Source organism: Heterodontus francisci, unplaced genomic scaffold (assembly GCF_036365525.1).
Source record: "Heterodontus francisci isolate sHetFra1 unplaced genomic scaffold, sHetFra1.hap1 HAP1_SCAFFOLD_58, whole genome shotgun sequence".
Taxonomy (NCBI): Eukaryota; Metazoa; Chordata; class Chondrichthyes; order Heterodontiformes; family Heterodontidae; genus Heterodontus; species Heterodontus francisci.
This window is the reverse complement of record NW_027142006.1, coordinates 3726577-3746818: the sequence shown is the minus strand read 5'-3', so window position 1 is coordinate 3746818 and position 20242 is coordinate 3726577. Positions and strand designations below refer to the sequence as shown.

The 20242-nt window shown below is 44.9% G+C and overlaps 2 non-coding genes across 2 annotated transcripts; one reads left to right on the top strand and one right to left on the bottom strand.

Annotated features, from left to right (window-relative positions):
- The first annotated feature begins 731 nt into the window (after window positions 1-731).
- trnat-agu (transfer RNA threonine (anticodon AGU)) lies at window positions 732-805 on the top strand. The gene has a single exon. It is a non-coding gene; the product is annotated as a tRNA-Thr (tRNA).
- Window positions 806-13721: 12916 nt separating this feature from the next.
- On the bottom strand, window positions 13722-13793 carry trnam-cau (transfer RNA methionine (anticodon CAU)). The gene has a single exon. It is a non-coding gene; the product is annotated as a tRNA-Met (tRNA).
- Between the last annotated feature and the right edge of the window lie 6449 nt (window positions 13794-20242).

The window sequence follows — 20242 nt, the reverse complement described above, 5'->3', positions numbered from 1 at the left end:
AGAAAAGCAGCCGAACAGCTTCCACCTCCGCTGTCTCAGATGGATATTGGGCATCTCCTGGCAGGACAGAGTGCCGAATGAGGAAGTACACCAGCTTGCAGGGATCTGTAGCATGTTTGCCCTCTTGAGTCAGCGGTGACTCTGTTGACTGGGTCATGTGTGCTGAATGGATGACGGTCGCTTTGCCAAAGACATGCTCTTTGGTGAGCTTGCTATCAGCATGAGACCAACAGGTCACCCACGTCTGTGATACAAGGACATCTGCAAAGCGAGATCTCAAGCTGACTGGGATAGGAGTCGATGCATGGGAAGTCCTTCCTGCTGACTGGAATTCCTGGAGAAAGGCATTCAGGAAGACCATGGGAAAAGCAGTGGACAAAAGAAATGACCAGATGGTGGGAAAGAGAGCTCAGAGGAAGGAAAAATTATCAGTCGACCTCGGGCCAATGATATTCATCTGTACCAGCTGCGGAAGGGATTGTCACTCACGAGTCATCCTCGACAGCCACAACAAACTATGTTTAATACAGAAGTGACGTACACCCCGGGCGTAGCCCATCGTCTTCCGAGACGGACGGTTGCCTATCACAATTACAACTACAGCTACAACTGCAAGAGCGAGTCAGAGGCTGGGAACTCTGCCGTGACGAACTCAGCTCTTGACTCGCCAAAGCCTGCCCACTCTCTACAAGACCTTCCTCTGATTTCAATTACACGCACGCTTGTGATCTGGTTCTGTAGCTTAGTTGGTTAAAGCACCTGTCTAGTAAACAGGAGATCCTGGGTTCAACTCCCACCAGAGCCTTATTTCACAGTAGCAACATGGTTGAAAAGTTTCATTATCAACAACAACATCGGTGTCTTGTGAACTTTAATTCAAAATACATGATGAATTTCAATCACATAAAAAAACAGCCTTTGCGAAGGAAATGCTTTTGGAATGGCTGTTCCTCCTTGTACAGAATTTTAGTGCTGATACATCAAAGGTAAATTCTTTGACATAAATTTGTTCACAGTTACATTCAACCTGGAAAACAGCTTGATATTAATCTCACTGAAGGAGAGTGTTTGTGTCATTATGTGTTGCTTTTAACCGAGACTGGGACATGACGCAAGTGGGAGGGTTTATCTGAGGTTTGGAATATTTGTCAGTCAGGAACAAGAAAAATCAAAGGAACCAAATAAGAAAACCTATGTCTCATGTGGTTACCGAGAAACAGTGAGAAGATATTAAACTTTGTTGCATTTAATACAACTGTGTGAACTTTGATCTTTGCGGCCTTTTATAAACAGTATTTGAAGGGTCTCAGTAAAAATGTTCAGTGTTGATGAGAGTGGGGTATGGCTGAGCAGCTGCTTAATGTGACAGGGTCAGGACTGGATGCAGGAAGTTCTCTGACAGTCTCTCTCTGATGGTTTGAGTTGATTTTCAACTGGCAGCTGTTGCTGTTTTGATAATTCAAGTTCCCGCCACCGATTTTTTTGGACAGACAGTGCAGTATGAGGATGTAAAGGGTTAATGCTGAAGACAGTGGGATTAACCCCTCCCACAATCAGAGTGATGATGTAACAGTCACATGAGATGAGGTTTGGGAGGAGAGAGCAGCACCAAGGATGCTAGTTTCGGAGGCTTGATGAGTGTGCATATAGTATTGTGTAAATTAGAAAAGAGTTCTTCGTTCTTTCAGCAGGAAATGTGTCCAGAAAATATCACGAAACTCACAATTTTATTATTCAGGAGTAGGAACACAGGGATATTAACTCCAAGTGACAGTAGTGGTTTCATTTAACAAAAGAAAAGTAGAGAATAATATTGCTCATTGATTGAAATCCCCCCGTGAGGAGACAGTTAAACAGGTGATCTGTTGGGGCATCCTTCATTTCAAGGTTTCGGCAGCATTTAATCTCAATTTTTGGTGAAATTCTCTGTTTTTTGCATCTTTTTTAAATTCAGCTTTGATGGACCAGTGAAAAAACTGAAAAAAGTGAACAGATCCATCCTTTCTTTTCTTCCTTCTTCCCATCAGTTTCTCTTTTCTGTCCCAATTTAATCTGCTGTTTCTGCTGTTTTATCCATTCCAATCAAAATTCAACATTCCAATCAAATCTATTTGTTATTCCACAGTGTCTCTCCATGTGTTTTATTCTGTTGTATTCTCTCACAGTCTGTTTGATGACCAATTTCACATCTCACTCTGTTCTGGTGAAGATCAGAAGCAGTGTTATCTGTTTGCAACACCCGACAAGTCGGCCTGAGGCTGTGTCTCATCGACAATGTGGAGTTAGGAACATAGAAACATAGGAGCAGGAGTCGGCCATTCAGCTCATCGAGCCTGCCCCACCATTCAATATGATCATGGCTGATCATCCACTTCAATGCCCTTTTCCCCACACTTTCGTCATATTCCCTTATGTCATTTGTATTTAGAAATCTATCAATCTCTGCTTTAAACATACTCAATGACTGAGCTTCCACAGCCCTCTGGGTTACAGAATTCCAAAGATTCACAACCCTCTGAGTAACAACATTTCTCCTCATCTCTGTCCTAAGTGGCTTGCCCCTTATTTTGAAATTGCGTCCCCTGGTTCTCGACTCCCCAACCAGGGGAAACATCTTAGCTGCATCTACCCTGACTGTCCTTTAAATATTTTGTGGGTTCCAATGAGATCACCTCTCATTCTTCAAAACTCTAGAGAATGGAGCCCCAGTTTCCCCAATCTCTCTTCATAGGACAGTCCCACCATCCCAGGAACAAGTCTGATGAACCTTCGTTGAACTCCCTCCATGGCAATAATATCCTTCCTGAGGTAAGGGGACCAAAGCTGCACACAGTACTCCAAGTGCAGTCTAACCAAGGTTCTATACAATTGAAGCAAGAATTCACTACTCCTGTACTCAAATCCTCTTGCGATAAAGGCTAACATACTATTAGCCTTCCTAATTGCTTGCTGCACCTGCATGTTAGCTGTCAGTGACTTATTGACATGGACACCCAGATCACCCTTATATTCTATACCTCAGTTAATAAAGGAAAGGACCTGCTGAACCACCTTATTGACCTGTACTGCTACTTCAGGGATCTGTGGACATTCACTCCAACGTCCCTCACTTCCTCTACACCGTTCAGTGTTCTCCCATTAATTGTGTATTCCTTTGCCTTTTTTGACGCCTGCTCTCGCTGTTCCCTGCTCTCCGAGTGAACTCTTGCTCCCTCTCCTGGGCTCTTTATGCTCCACTCTGCTCTCACTGTTTCCCGCTCTCTTAATGTATCAATATTTGTTTGCCTTGTGTTTAATTTAAAATATGGATTAACTGTATTTTACAGTTGTAGGTTTTATTTGGTAGTCCTGTACAAGTTGTGGATTGGTATTCAATATTTAGCTCTGTGAAAACGATTGTGAATGAAAATATAACTTTCAATCTGATACATGGGCTGGTCTGCAAGCTCCAAGTCCTTCATTTTGTAGTAATGGAATTGATAATGTATCTTTCAGTTTTAATCTCTGTGGCATTTTTGACCTGGTATGTAATGCATAACATGGTCTAACGTCTGATGTACATTATTGGGATTCAAAGGATCATAAGAAATAGGGGCATTAGGCCATTCAGCCCATCGAGCCTGCTCCAACATTCAAACAGATCGTGACTGATCATCTACCTCTACGCCATTTTTCCCTGCTATCTCCATATCCCTTGATCTTGTTAGTATTTAGAAATCTATCGATTTCTGTCTTGAATATGTTCAATGATTGATCTTCCACTGCCCTCGGGGATAAAGAATTCCACAGATTTCTCACCCTCTGAGTAAAGTAATTCCTGCTCATCTCAGTCTCAAATGGCCTGTCCTTATTCTGAGACTGTGTCCCCTTGTTCTAGACTCACTAGACAGAGGAAACATCCTATCCATATCTACCCTGCACACCCTGTAAGAACTTTGTCTGTTTCAATGAGATCACCTCTCATTCTTCAAAACTCTAGAGAATTTAGGCCCAGTTTCTGCAGTCTCTCATCATAAGACAATCCCACCATCCTCGGGGATGAGACCGGTGAATCTCTGTTGCACTCCCTCTGTGACATGTCTATCCTTACTTAGATAAGGAAACCAAAATTGTACAGAATACTCCAGGTGCGGTCTCATCTAGACTTCATACATCTTTACTCATGTACTCAAATACGCTTTCAATGAAGCCAACATACCACTTGCCTTCCTAATTGCTTGCTGCACCTGCATACTAGCTTTTCGTGTCTCATGAACAAGGACACCCAGGTGCCTTTGGACATCGACACTTCCCAGCCTCTCACCATTTAAGAAATACTCTTTCTGTTCATTCTACCAAAGTGGAGAACTTCACACTTATTTATATTATATTCCATCTGCCGTGTTCTTGCCCATTCATTTAACCTTTCCAAATCCCCTTGAAGCCTCTTTGCATTCATTCTGTACCTTTCAATCATGTAAATTTTGTCTGTTCTGTTTCAAGTTTTATATTTAAAATGTAACCATGGTGACATAGTTTATTTAGATCTGATAGTGAGTTTGTTTTTGCACTGTGATTGATGTATCAACCTGTCAGCTGTATTGAATTGGAGTGAAATGGAAACAACTTCTGTCTCTCCTGCTGTTGTTTGACTGTTGGATTGAAAATGTGTCTCTTGACTTTGGGATCAGTGTCTGTCTGACTACTTCTTTTGTTTGTTCCAGTGGAATTGATGAGCTGGCAGTATCTCTGTGCTTTGGGAGTGATCCTGTACCGACTGTGTGTTGGAACGAGATCACTGCACTTTTCCTTGTGTCCAAGAATCACCACACCCATTCAGGTTCCTTCATGTATTTTCCTGCAGGAATGAAATAACTGGTGAGGTAGAAAATACAAAAGCGATCAATGTAATCGTCCCAATAATAATCATTATGAACAATCACAAAATGAAAACCAGGAACACAAACAGTGTCAGTGTCTGACTCCACTGCAGTACTGCAGTATTCAGCTTCTGTTTACCAGGTGTTTGCAGTGGTTTTACAACAAGTTTGTGACATTCAGAAACAACACAAGCCCTGCACTGCTCAATGACTGGGACCGTCCGATAGAGCAGTGACCTTTACACAGTCACATTTCTATTTCAACGGAAAACAAGCAGCCACTATTTAAAATGTGCCTTTCACACTTCTCACCTGGTGTCTGCAATAAATGTTCTTTGTCTAACTGTCCACATCGTTATTTTGCGGCTATTTTCCCCCCACTGTTCACAATCCAACAAACAGTGAGAGACTGGAACTAAAGCAGGAAAATTCCCTCTCCTTTGGGTGGTGAAATTGTCAGTGATTTTCAATAGTGATTTCTTCCCATTGTGTCTCCCTGAGCCTGTCCAGACACTGTCCCTTCCCCGTGTTCCCGGCTCACTCCATGTTCCGGGCGCAGCTCCTGCTCCACAGTGGCTGTTCCAAACACTCCCCGACTCCCCCTCAACTTCCAACCACTCAATGCTAATCTCTGAGCACATCTGCGGACACGCTCCCAAAGCAGTGGCTGCTGGAAGCAGATGCTGTTTGTTCCCTTCCCCCGGGCCCGGGAAGTCTCCATTAGCAGCTGATTTAAAGCATCTTCCCCTGATTGAGTGAATGGCTTCACAGACTGGGTTGGGGAAAGACTGCGCATGCGCTCCACTCCTCATTGTGACGTCCCACTGGGGGCGGTGCTTGGTCGCGCGTGCGCAGATCTCTGCAGCAATTCAGCATTCAAACATCAATGGGAACTTTCCCCATTTCACCCTCATCAAAGTCCCAAAGAAAGTGAAGAGGGGCTTGGACTGGAGGGAGGGAGGGGCGGGGTAGGGGGAACCTAGAACCCAGAAAGCTGCCCACTTACCCCATTTAGATGCTCAATTTGTGGTCATTCCCTGCAGGGGGTTTGTTATTATTGAGCCCCTCCTGGTAAAACAATCCGACAGAAAGAGGGGAGAAAGGAGGGAGCCGGTGTGTTTGCTGGGACCTTGCAGAATTCATTTCAGCAGCAAAAGTCCCGGGTTATATTAACCCGAGTGAAACACGCTGTCAGTGAGAGGAAAACCGAACGGCCCTTTTCATCTTTTCATTGGAAACAAAGTAGAGCCGGACGTGCGGCGAGCAGAGCAGACACACAAGCTCAATGACAGGAGAGCTTGGCCGTCCCTGAGTTTCAGCTCCCGGCTCTTACATTTCCTCATCCACACTGTCTTTACTGTGGATGTTCAGGGGTTCCTTGTCGGATCTGAGGACTGTATCCATTAAACATTCTGAGTCAGGAGATCCACACACTCTCTGTTATCAAGATTTATGGGCAGGAATGTTTCAAAACTTTGTCTCTTAAATCATTGTATTATTCACAGAACTAATGAGGCAATCGGTTCATTATTCAGGCCTTGAACTTGGTTTGGGTAGACCGAAAACTGAGAGATTCAGCACCTCTCCAATCCTTCACTAATATAACTGATTTTTTGATGAAGTAACAGAAAAGGTTGATGAAGGGAAAGCAATGGATGTTGTCCATATGGATTTTAAGAAAGCGTTTGACAGACTACCACAGAAAAGGCTGGGTAACAAAACTGAGGTTCCAGGAATAGGAGGGTCAGTATCTGCTTGGGTTAAAAAATGGATGAAATATCAAGAAAAGCGAGTTGTGGTATTTGGTTGTTTTTCAGAATGGAAGATGGTGAACAGTGATGTCCACAAGGGTCAGTGTCAGGACCACCATATATATAAATGACTTGAATATTGGAATCACAGAATTGTTACTGCACAGAAGGAGGCCATTTGGCCCATCGTGTCTGCACTGACTCTCCAAATGAGCAATTCACCTCATGTCACTTCCCCGTCTTCTCCCCATAATCCTTCACATTCTTCCTTTTCAGATAACAGTCTAATTCCCCTTTGAATGCTTCAATTGAACCTGCCTCCATCACATTCTCAGGCAGTTCATACTTTAACCACTCGCTGTGTGAAAAAGTTTTTCCTCATGTCGCTTTTGCTTCTTTTACCAATTACTTTAAATCTGTACCCTCTCGTTCTCGATCCTTTCACAAGTGGGAACAGTTTCTCCCTATCCACTCTGTCCACACCCCTCATCATTTTGAATACCACTATGAAATCTCCTCTTCGCCTTCTTTTCTCCAAGGAAAACAGTCCTAACTTCTCCAATCTATCTTCATAACTGAAATTCCTCATCCCTTGAACCATTTTCATGAATCTTTTCCATAATCTCTCCAATGCCTTCACATCTTTCCTAAAGTGTGGCACCCAGAACTGGACTCAGTACTGCAGCTGAGGCTAGTGTCTTATACAAGTTCTTGTACTCTATGCCTCTATCACTAAAGCCGAGGATACTGTATGCTTTATTAACCACTCTCTCAACCAATGACATATAACCCCAGTTCCCACTGCTCCTGCACCCCCTTTAGAATTGTACCCTTTATTCTATATTGTCACTCCATGCTCTTCTTACCAAAATGAATCAATTCACATTTCTCTGCATTGAACTTCACCTGTCATCTGTCCTCCCATTCCAACAAATTGTCTAAGTCCTTTTGAAGTTCTACACTATCATCCTTACAGTTCACAATGCTTCCTATTTTCGTGTCATCCATAAGCTTTGAAATTCTGCCCTGTACACCAAGGTCGAGGTCATTAATATATATCAGGAAAGGCAAGGGTCCCAACACTGACTCCTGGGGATCTCCACTACAAACCTTCCTCCAGCCCGAAGAACATCCATTGCTCACTGCTCTTTGTTTCCTGTCAATCAGCCAATTCCATATCCATGTTACTACTGTCCCTTTTATTCCATGAGTTATAACATTGCTCACAAGTCTGTTGTGTTGCATTGTATCAAACTCCTTTTGAAAGTCAATAAAAGCAAAATACTGCAGATGCTAGAAATCTGAAATATAAACAAAAAGTGCTGGAAATACTCAGCAGGTCTGGCAGCATCTGTGGAGAGAGAAACAGAGTTAATGTTTCAGGTCAGTGACCATTCAGATGCTGCCAGACCTTTTGAAAGTCCATGCACACCACATCAACAGCATTGCCCTCATCATCCCTCTCTGTTACCTCATCAAAAAACTCCAGCAGGGCAGTTAAACATGATTTTCCCTGAAGAAATCCATGCTGTCTTTCCTGAATTAACCACATTTGTCCATGGGACTGTTAATTTTGTCCCGAATTATTCTTTCGAGAAGTTTTCCCACCACCGAAATTGAACTGACTGGGGAGTGAGACGAGGTGAGTTGCTTTAGCAGAGAGCCAACATGGGTTCGTCAGGCCGAATGGCCTCCTTCTGTGCTTTAGCCATTCTATGATTGTATGATTCTAGCGACAACTGTTGGTGGAGAGTCAGTGATGCAGGAATGGGTTGACAGAAAGGGGAAAGTCTGGGCTGGTGTGTGTTTGCAGCATTTGCAGCTTGTGTTCGGGTTTGTGAATAAAGGTGATTTGGAAGCTGTGTTCCAAATTGAAGTGTTTATTGGCAGCAAGAAGTTGATGTCAATGAAGAATACAACGTGTTAAGATGAAGGGTGGTGTGATTGAGGATAGCAGTAAATATTGTGCTGGTGAATTATTTGTGTTAATAAACTTCCACTGCGCCCTCTGCTGCAGGCTGCTGTTTATATCCAGCTGTGTATTAGTGCCGTGTGTTAACTAGATAAATGTTTGTTTCAACGCTGTTTAAAAAGCAATAGCATTGCACTCAAACAGTCCCAGACATAGCAACACACGTACAAAAGCAAAATACTGCAGATGCTGGAAATCTGAAACATAAACAGAAAATGCTTGAAATAGTCAGCAGGTCTGGCAGCATCTGTGGAGAAAGAAACAAAGTTAATGTGAGCTAAGGAAACAGACCTGAACTGTTAACTGTTTCTCTCTGTACAGATGCTGCCAGACCTACTGAGCATTTCCAGCATTTTCTGTTTTTATTACAGCAACACCTTTGATCAGCAGTAGCGGTGATAGTGCGAGCCTGGGGGCAGCCGGGAAGGTACGTTTCACTATAAAGTACTTACCTGGCGATTCGGCGGACGCGGACACGGGGACTGCTGGGTAAGTGAACTTATATATTCGGGCAGTGGCTAAACCCGAAACACTACACGTGTAGTGTCTCCCACCCATCCTCCTCCTCCAACCAATAAAAAAGGACTCTTGTGTGGAGGGTTTGGTAAGGTAAGGTTTTCCTTTATATTTTTTTATTCTCTGTTGTCAATTTGGAGCAGAGGGGATGGAAGCTAGGGCAGTTGCATGCTCCTCTTGCAGGATGTGGGAGGTAAGGGTCACCACTGTGTCCCTGCTGACTTCACCTGTGAGAAGTGCACCCAACTCCAGCTCCTCACAGAACGCGTTAGGGAACTGGAGCTGGATGAACTTCGGATCATGCGGGAGGCAGAGGGGATGATAGATAGCAGTTATAGGGAAGTACTGACACCGAAGTCACAGGATAAAGGTAGGTGGGTGACCGTCAGGGGAGGGAAAGGGAATAGGCGCACAGTGCAGGGATCCCCTGTGGTTGGCGGAGAGGGGGACCTACCAGGGGAAAGCCACAGTAGCCAGGTCTCTGGCACTGAGCCTGGCTCTGCGGCTCAGAAGGGAAGGGTGGAGAATAGGAGAGCGATAGTGATAGGAGATTCAATGGTTAGAGGAACAGACAGGAGATTCTGTGGTCGCGAACGAGACTCCCGGATGGTATGTTGCCTCCCGGATGCCAGGGTTAGGGATATCTCGGATCGAGTCTACAGGATTCTTAAGGGGGAGGGGGAGCAGCCAGAAGTCGTGGTACATATCGGTACCAATGACATAGCTAGGTAAAGGGATGAGGACCTGAAAAGCGAATATAGGAGTTAGGTTGGAAGCTAAAAGGCAGGACGAGCAGAGTAGTAATCTCAGGATTGATACCGGTGCCACATGCTAGTGAGGCTAGAAACAGAGAGCGAGTGCAGCAGAACACGTGGCTACAGAGCTGGTGTAGGAGGGAGGGCTTCAGTTATGTGGATCATTGGGACACCTTCTGGGGAAGGTGGGACCTGCACAAGAAGAACGGGTTGCATCTGAACTGGAGGGGCACCAATATCCTGGGCGGGAGGTTTGCTAGAGCTCTTCGGGAGGGTTTAAACTAGTTTGGCAGGGGGATGGGAACCGGAGCTATGGCTAATTGGATGGGGTAGCTGTTGATCAGGCAGATACTGAGTGCAGAGAGTCTGTGAGGAAGGTTAGACAGTTGACAGGGCAAAGTTTCAGCCAGTATGATGGGTTGAAGTGTGTCTATTTTAATGCAAGAAGTGTCAGGAATAAGGGTGATGAACTTAGAGCATGGATCAGTACTTCGAGCTACGATGTTGTGACCATTACGGACACTTGGATATCACAGGGGCAGGAATGGATGTTGGATGTTCCGGGGTTTAGATGTTTCAAAAGGAACAGGGAGGGAGGTAAAAGAGGTGGGGGAGTGACATTGTTAATCAGGGATAGTATCACAGCTGCAGACAGGGAGGTCATCGAGGAGGGTTTGTCTACTGAGTCATTATGGGTGGAAATCAGAAACAGGAAAGGAGCAGTCACTTTATTGGGAGTTTTCTATAGACCCCCCAATAGCAACAGAGACACGGAGGAACAGATTGGGAGGCAGATTTTGGAAAGGTGCAGAAGTAACAGGGTTGTTGTCATGGGTGACTTCAACTTCCCTAATATTGATTGGAACCTCCTTCGTGCAAATAGTTTGGATGGAGCAGTTTTTGTCAGGTGTGTCCAGGAAGGTTTCCTGACTCAATATGTAGATACGCCGACTAGAGGGGAGGCTATGTTGGATTTGGTGCTTGGCAACGAACCAGGCCAGGTGGCAGATCTCTCGGTGGGAGAGCATTTCGGTGATAGTGATCACAACTCCCGGACCTTTACTATAGTCATGAAGAGGGACAGGAGCAGACGGGATGGGAAAATATTTAATTGGGGGAGGGGGAATTACAATGCTATTAGGCAGGAACTGGGGTGCATAAATTGGGAACAGATGTTCTCAGGGAAATGCATGACAGAAATGTGGAGGTTGTTTAGGGAGCACTTGCTGCGACTGCTGGATAGGTTTGTCCTGATGAGGCAAGGAAGGGATGGTAGGGTGAAGGAACCTTGGATGACAAGAAATGTGGAACAGCTAGTCAAGAGGAAGAAGGAAGCTTACTTAAGGTTGAGGAAGCAAGGATCAGACCGGGCTCTAGACGGTTACAAGGTAGCCAGGAAGGAACTGAAGAATGGACTTAGGAGAGCTAGAAGGGGACATGAAAAAGTCTTGGCGGGTAGGATTAAGGGAAATCCCAATGCGTTCTAAACTTATGTGAGGAACAAGAGGATGGCCAGAGTGACGGTAGGGCCGATCAGGGATAGTGGAGGGAACTTGTGCCTGGAGTCAGAGGAGGTAGGGGAGGTCCTAAATGAATACTTTGCTTCAGTATTCACTAGTGAGAGGGACCTGGTCGTTTGTGAGGACAGCGTGAAACAGGCTGATATGCTCGAACAGGTTGATGTTAAGAGGGAGGATGTGCTGGAAATGTTGAAAGACATGAGGACAGATAAGTCCCTGGGGCCAGACGGGATATACCCAAGGATATTAAGGGAAGCAAGGGAAGAGATTGCCGCGCCTTTGGCGATGATCTTTGCGTCCTCACAGTCTACTGGAGTAGTACCAGATGATTGGAGGGTGGCAAATGTTATTCCCTTGTTCAAGAAAGGGAATAGGGATAACCCTGGGAATTATAGACCAGTCAGTCTTCTGTCGGTAGTGGGCAAATTATTGGAGAGGATTCTGAGAGACAGGATTTATGATTAGTTGGAAAAGCATAGTTTGATTAGAGACAGTCAGCATGGCTTTGTGAGGGGCAGGTCATGCCTCACAAGCCTTACTGAATTCTTTGAAGATGTGACAAAACACATTGATGAAGGAAGAGCAGTGGATGTGGTGTATATGGATTTCAGTAAGGCGTTTGATAAGGTTCCCCATGGTAGGCTCATTCAGAAAGTAAGGAGGCATGGGATACAGGGAAAGTTGCTTGTCTGGATACAGAATTGGCTGTCCCATAGAAGACAGAGGGTGGTAGTAGATGTAAAGTATTCAGCCTGGAGCTCGGTGACCAGTGGTGTTCCGCAGGGATCTGTTCTGGGACCTCTGCTCTTTGTGATTTTTAAAATGACTTGGATGAGGAAGTAGAAGTCTGGGTTAGCAAGTTTGCCGATGACACGAAGGTTGCTGGAGTTGTGGATAGTGTGGAAGGCTGTTGTAGGTTGCAACGGGCCATTGACAGGATGCAGAGCTGGGCTGAGAAGTGGCAGATGGAGTTCAACATAGAAAAGTGTGAAGTGATTCATTTTGGAAGGTCGAATTTGAATGCAGAATACAGGCTAAAAGACAGGATTCTTGGTAGTGTGGAGGAACAGAGGAATCTTGGGGCCCATGTCCATAGATCGCTCAAAGCTGCCACCCAAATTGATAGGGTTGTTAAGAAGGCGTATGGTGTGTTGGCTTTCATTAACAGGGGGATTGAGTTTAAGAGCCGCGAGGTTATGCTGCAGCACTATAAAGCCTTGGTTAGACCTGACTTTGAATATTGTGTTCAGTTCTGGTCGGCTCATTATAGGAAGGATGTGGAAGCTTTAGAGAGGGTGTAGAGGAGATTTATCAGGATGCTGCCTGGACTGGAGGGCATGTCCTACGAAGAAAGATTGAGGGATCTGGGGCTTTTCCCATTGGAACGAAGAAGGATGAGAGGTGACTTGATAGAGGGTTACAAGATGATGAGAGGCATAGATAGAGTGGATAGCCAGAGACTTTTTCCCAGGGTGGAAAGGGCTATCACCAGGGGGTATAATTTTAAGGTGATAGAGGAAGGTTTCGGGGAGATGTCAGAGGTAGGTTCTTTGCACAGAGAGTGGTGGGTGCGTGGAATGCACTGCCAGCGGTGGTAGTAGAAGCAGATACATTAGGGACATTTAAGCGTCTCTTGGATAGGTACATGGATGATAGTAGAATGAAGGGTACGTGGGCAGTTTTGATCTGAGAGTAGGTTAAAGGTTCGGCACAACATCGTGGGCCGAAGGGCCTGTACTGTGCTGTACTGTTCTACGTTCTATGTTCTATAACACAGGTGATGGGAGGCTCAGCCTGGCTACGTAATGTTACAAGGACGCTGAGTAACACCATCGACAACGGGACAGAGAGTAAAACACACAGAAAACTAATAGACTGTGGGGAAGCAAAAGTGAGGAACGGAGAGAGAGAGACAACGAAACTGAGATGGAGAAACAAGGCGTTTGTATGATTGTGTTCTCCCTGTTGTGTAACGGTATTTCCTGTTGTGTAAATATGTTTTCTGTTGTGTAAAGATGTACCCTGTTGTTGTGTAAAGGTTTTCCCTGTTATTGTTTTATTTTCTGTTCCTGACCATCTCCTCACTGTGACCATTTGTCCTGCTTTTATTGTGGCCAACATCACCATCTGGTGGTGGAGAGGAGGCTCTGCAGGAAGGGGTTGACAAAGTGGGAGAGACTCGGCTGGTCCGTGTTTGCAGCTTGTGTTCGTGTGAGCACAAGTGATTTGTTACTGATTGATGTGTTCACGAGAAGGAAAAAGCTGATCACAATCGAGAGCATCTTGCAATTATTGGGAAACACTTGATGTTTTGAAAGTGAACTGTTTGTATTATTACCAAACATAAATAGCAGAGAATGGTTTCGATCCATCGACCTCTGGGTTATGGGCCCAGCACGCTTCCGCTGCGCCACTCTGCTATCTGTTGGTTTAAATTTTAGCTGCCTGTTAGTGAAATATGTTCATTTCCCCAATGTTTTTATCAAAATAGGATTGTCGTCTGAATGCTCAAGAATCCTGGACTCAGCAACACACGTGCTGACGGACTCACCCTCACTGGACAATTACACAAGGACACTGAGTAACAGCACCGACAATGAGGCAGGCAGAGATAGACACACAGAAAACCAGGAAGAGATTATCAGGACGCAGAAAGGAACAGACAGAGAAAGGTACTGAGCAAACCAGCAAGAGACAGCGAAAGACGGATGATTTATGTAATTGTGTTCTCTGTTGTGTAAAGATGTTCCCTGTGTTCCTTTAAAGATATTTCCTGCTGTGTAATATGTTCTCTGTTGTGTAACTATATTCGCTGTTGTGTAAAGATGTTCTCTGTTATTGTGTAAAATGGTTCCCTGTTGGGTAAAGATCTTCTTAGTTGTGTAAATATGATCCATCTTGTGTAAAAGTGTTCCGGGTTGTTGAAATATGTTCCCTGCTCTGTAATGTAGAGCTGAGTCTGCACTAATGGAATTGCTGCAGTATCTTCCAGTCTGATACTGTATGAGGGCTGGAATGTGATCCAACGCACAGTCTATACAAATTGAATTGCTATTGTATCTTTTAGTTTCACAATCTGGGGGAGTTTTAAACTGAAATCTCAGTTTGTATCTCAGGTTATACTATCTTTCAGATTCTCTCAATCTGATATCACACTTGAGATTTAGACTTAAGAAAGGATGTACTGGCATTGGAGGAGTTCAAAAGCGATTCACTCAGCTGATTCCTGAGATGAAGTGGTTGACTTATGAAGAATGGCTAAACAGGTTATTCATTCGTGTTTAGAAGAATGAGGGGTGATCTTTTTGAAACGTACAAGATTCTAAGGGGGCTTAACAGGGTGAAGAAGGGTCTATGACCTGAAACATTAACTCTGCTTCTCTCTTCACAGATGCTGCCAGACCTGCTGAGTATTTCCAGCATTTCTTGTTTTTATTAACAGGGAAGATGCTGAGAAAATGTTTCCACTCGTGGGGAATCTCAAACTAGGCGACATAGTTACAGAATAAGGGGACACTCATTTAAAACTGAGATGCAAAGGAATTTCTTCTCTCAGAGGGTAATGAATGTCTGGAATTCTCTACCCCAGCCAGTATTGAAGGCTAAATCACTGAAAGTATTTAAAGAGGATGTAAATAGATTTTTGAAATATTGGAGAGTTGAGGGCTATGAAGAGCTGGCATGAAAGAGGAGTTGAGGTCTGGGGCAGATCAGCCATGATCTTACTGAATGGCGAGGCATGCTTGAGGGGCCGAATGGCCTACTCCTGCTCCTATTTCTTCTGTTCTTATGTTATGTTATATCTAATGTATATGTCAGGATGCACTAATGGGAATTCATACTGAAACTTATAAACTCATAATGTGTGTAAATATTGGGCTGATAATTAACTTGAATCTCAGAGTACATTATTGTGGTTAATTCTGTAAGTTTGAAAAGGGAACTCTGTGCCATAATGAAAACAAGAAATGCTGGAAATACTCAGCAGGTCAGGCAACATCTGTACAGAGAGAAGCAAAGTTAACGTTTCAGGTCAGTGACCTTTCAGATGCTGCCAGACCTTTTGAAAGTCCATGTACACCACATCAACAGCATTGCCCTCATCAACCCTCTCTGTTACCTCATCAAAAAACTCCAGCAGGACAGTTAAACATGATTTTCCCTTAAGGAATCCATGCTGGCTTTCTTGAATTAACCCACATTTGTCCATGGGACTATTAATTTTGTCCCAAATTATTCTTTCGAGCAGATTTCCCACCTCCAAAATTGAACTGACTGGGGAGTGAAATGAGGTGAGTTGCTCTAACAGAGAGCCAGCACGGGTTCGACAGGGCGAATGGCCTCCTTCTGTGCTGTAGCCATTCTATGATTGTATGATTCTCGCGACAACTGTTGGTGGAGAGGCAGTGATGCAGGAATGGGTTGACAGAAAGGGGAAAGTCTGGGCTGATGTGTGTTCGGGTTTGTGAATAAAGGTGATTTGGAAGCTGTGTTCCAAATTGAAGTGTTTACTGGAAGGAAGAAGTTGATGTAAATAAAGAGTAAAACGTGTTAAGATGAAGCGTGGTGTGATTGGGGATAGCAGTAAATATAGTGTTGGTGAATTATTTGTGTTAATAAACTTCCACTACGCCCTCTGCTGCAGGCAGCTGTTTATATCCAGCTGTGTATTAGTGCTGTGTGTTAACTAGATAAATGTTTGTTTCAATGCTGTTTATAAAGCAATAGCATTGCACTCAAACAGTCCCAGACATAGCAACACACGTACGAAAGCAAAATACTGCAGATGCTGGAAATCTGAAATATAAACAGAAAATGCTTGAAATAGTCAGCAGGTCTGGCAGCATCTGTGGAGAGAGAACAAAGTTAATGTGAGCTAACGAAACAGACATGAACTGTTCACTCTTTCTCTCTGCACAGATGCTGCCAGACCTACTGAGCATTTCCAGCATTTTCTGTTTTTATTACAGCAACACAGGTGTTGGGAGGCTCAGCCTGGCTACACAATGTTACAAGGACGCTGAGTAACAGCATCGACAACGGGACAGAGAGAAAAACACACAGAAAACCAATAGACTGTGAGGAAGCAAAAGTGAGGGACAGAGAGAGAGACAACGAGACTGAGATGGAGAAACAAGGCATTTGTATGATTGTATTCTCCCTGTTGTCTAAAGGTATTTCGTGGTGTGTAAATATGTTTTCTGTTGTGTAAAGATGTACCCTGTTGTTGTGTAAAGGTTTTCCCTGTTATTGTTTTATTTTCTGTTACTGACCGTCTCCTCACTGTGACCATTTGTCCTGGTTTTATTGTGGCCAACATCACCATCTGGTGGTGGAGAGGAGGCTCTGCAGGAAGGGGTTGACAAAGTGGGAGAGACTCGGCTGGTCCGTGTTTGCAGCTTGTGTTTGTGTGAGCAAAAGTGATTTGTTGCTGATTGATGTGTTCACTAGAAGGAAGAAGCTGATTGCAATCGAGTGCCTTTGGAAGCATCTTGTTATTATGGGTAAATACTTGATGTTTTGAAAGTGAACTGTTTGTGTTATTTCCCCAATGTTTTTATAAAAATAGGATTGTAGTCGGATTTCTCAAGAATCCCGGACTCAGCAACACACGTGCTGACGGACTCACCCTCACTGCGCAATAACACAAGGACACGGAGTCACAGCACCGACAATGAGGCCGGCAGAGAAAGACACACAGAAAACCAGGAAGAGATTATCAGGACTCAGAAATGAACAGACAGAGAAAGGTACTGAGCAAACCAGCTGATCGCAATCGAGCGCATCTTGTAATTGTAGGGAAACACTTGATGTTTTGAAAGTGAACTGTTTGTGTTACTATCGAACATAAATAGCAGAGAATGGTTTCGATGCATCGACCTCTGGGTTATGGGCCCAGCACGCTTCCGCTGCGCCACTCTGCTAACTGTTGGCTTAAATTTTAGCTGCCTGTTAGTGAAATATGTTCATTTCCCCAATGTTTTTATCAAAATAGGATTGTCGTCTGAATGCTCAAGAATTCTGGCCTCAGCAACACACTTGCTGACGGACTCACCCTCACTGCACAATGACACAAGGACACGGAGTAACAGCACCGACAATGAGGCAGGCAGAGATAGACACACAGAAAACCAGGAAGAGATTATCAGGACTCAGAAATGAACAGACAGAGAAAGGTACTGAGCAAACCAGCAAGAGACAGCGAGAGACTGATGAACACCACTTGGAGGGAGCACTGAGGGTGGCAAGGGCACAGAATGTAGTCTGGCTGGGGGATTTCAATGTCTATCACCATGGGTGGCTCGGTAGCACCACTACTGACCATGCTGGCCGAGTCCCAATGGACATAGCTGCTCGATTGGGTCTGCAGTCGGTGGTGAGGGAACTAACAAGAGGGAAAAACATACTTGACCTCATCCTCACCAATCTGCCTGCTGCAGATGCATCAGTCCATGACAGTATTGGGAGGAGTGACCACTGCACAGTCCTTGTGGAGATGATGTCCCGTCTTCACATTGAGGATACCCTCTATCGTGTTGTGTGCCACTACCACTGTGCTAAATGGGATAGATTTTGAACAGAACTAGCAATGTATAACTGGGCATCCATGAGGTGCTGTGGACCATTAGCAGCAGCAGAATTGTAGTCAACCACATTCTATAACCTCATGGCCCGGCATATTCCCCCACTCTAACATTACCAACAAGCTGGGGGATCAACCCTAATTCAATGAAGAGTGCAGGAGGGCATGCCAGGAGCAGCACCAGGCATACCTTGAAATGAGGCGTCAGCCTGATGAAGCTACAGCCCAGGACTACTTTCATGCCAAACAGCAGAAGCAGCATGTAATAGACAGGGCTAAGTGATCCCACAACTAACGGATCAGATCTACACCCTGCCACATCCAATGATGAATGGTGGTGGACAATTAAACAACCAACAGGAGGAGGTGGCTCCACAAATATCCCCAACCTCAATGATGGGGGAGCCCAGCACATCAGTGCAAAAGATAAGGATGAAGAATTTGAAACAATCTGCAGCCAGAAGTGCCGGGTTGATGATCCATCTCGGCCTCCTTCTGAAGTCCCCAGCATCACAGATGCCAGTCTTCAGCCAATTCGATTCACTCAACGTGATATCAAGAAACGACTGAAGGCACTGGATACAGCAAAGGCTACGGGCCCTGACAGTATTCCGGCAATAGTACTGAAGACATATGCTCCAGAACTTGCCGCGCCCCTAGCCAAGGTGTTCCAGTACAGGTACAATTCTGGCATCTACCCGGCAATGTGGAAGATTGCCCAGGTATGTCCTGTACACAAATAGCAGGACAAATCCAACCCAGCCAATTACTGCCTCATCAGTCTACTTTCAATCATCAGTATAGTGATGGAAGATGTCATCGACGGGGCACTTGCTTTGCAATAACCTGTTCAGTGACGCTCAGTTGGGTTCCGCCAGGGCCATTCAGCTCCTGACCTCATTACAGCCTTGGTTCGAACAAGGACAAAAGAGCTGAACTCAAGAGGTGAGGTGAGAGTGTCTGCCCTTGACATCAAGGTAGCATTTGACTGAGTATGGCATCAAGGAGCCAGAGCAAAACTGGAGTCAATGGGAATCAAGAGGAAAACTCTCCACTGGTTGGAATCGTACCTAGCACAAAGGAAAATGGTTGTGATTGTTGGAGGTCAATGATCTCAGCTCCAGGACATCACTGCTGGAGTTCCTCAGGGTAGTATCCTCGGCCCAACCTTCTTCACTACTTCATCAGTGACCTTCCTTCAATCATAAGGTCAGAAGTGGGGATGTTCACTGATGATTGCAAAATTTAGCACCATTCGCGACTCCTCAGATACTGACGAGGTCCATGTAGAAATGCAGCAAGACCTGGACAATATCCAGGCTTGGGCTGATAAGTGGCAAGTAACATTCGCGCCACACAAGTGCCAGGCAATGACCATCTCGAACAAGAGAGAATCTAACGATCTCCCATTGACATTCAACGGCATTACGATCGCTGAATCCCCCACTATCAACTTCCTGGGGGTTCCCATTGACCAGAAACTGAACTGGAGTAGCCTTATAAATAGTGTGACTACATGAGCTGGTCAGAGGATAGGAAGCATGCGGTGAGTAACTCACCTCCTGACTCCCCAAGCCTGTCTACCATTTACAAGGCACAATTCGGGAGTGTGATGGAATACTATCCACTTGCCTGGATGGGTGCAGCTCCAACAACATTCAAGAAGCTCGACACCATCCAGGACAAAGCAACATGCTTGATTGGCACCCCATCCACAACATTCACTCCCTTCACCACTGACGTACAGTGGCAGCAGTGTGTACCATCTACAAGATGCACTGCAACAATGCACCAAGGCTACTCAGGCAGCACCTTCCAAACCTGCATCCTCTACTGCCTAGAAGGACAAGGGCAGCAGATGCATGGGAATACCACCACCTGAAAGTTCTTCTCCAAGCTACACATCATCCTGACTTGGAACTATATCGCCATTCCTTCACTGTCGCTGGGTAAAATTCCTGGAACTCCCTTCCTAATCGCACTGTGGGTGTACCTACCCCACATGGACTACAGTGGTTCAGGAAGGAAGCTCACCACCACCTTCTCATGGGCAATTAGGGATGGACTATAAATGCTGGCCTGGCTGGCGACGTCCACATCCCATGAAACAAATAATTAAATACAATAACAGCTCATCTCAATTCCTAGTATTTCTAAATCCCACCAGTCCAACATAAGCTGAACAATTATTGCATGTTGTGATTGACGGTCTGGTCTGTAAACTGCACTGCATCACAGATTGCTGACATTTGCTAACTGGAAGTGAGAACTGCAAAATCAGGACAG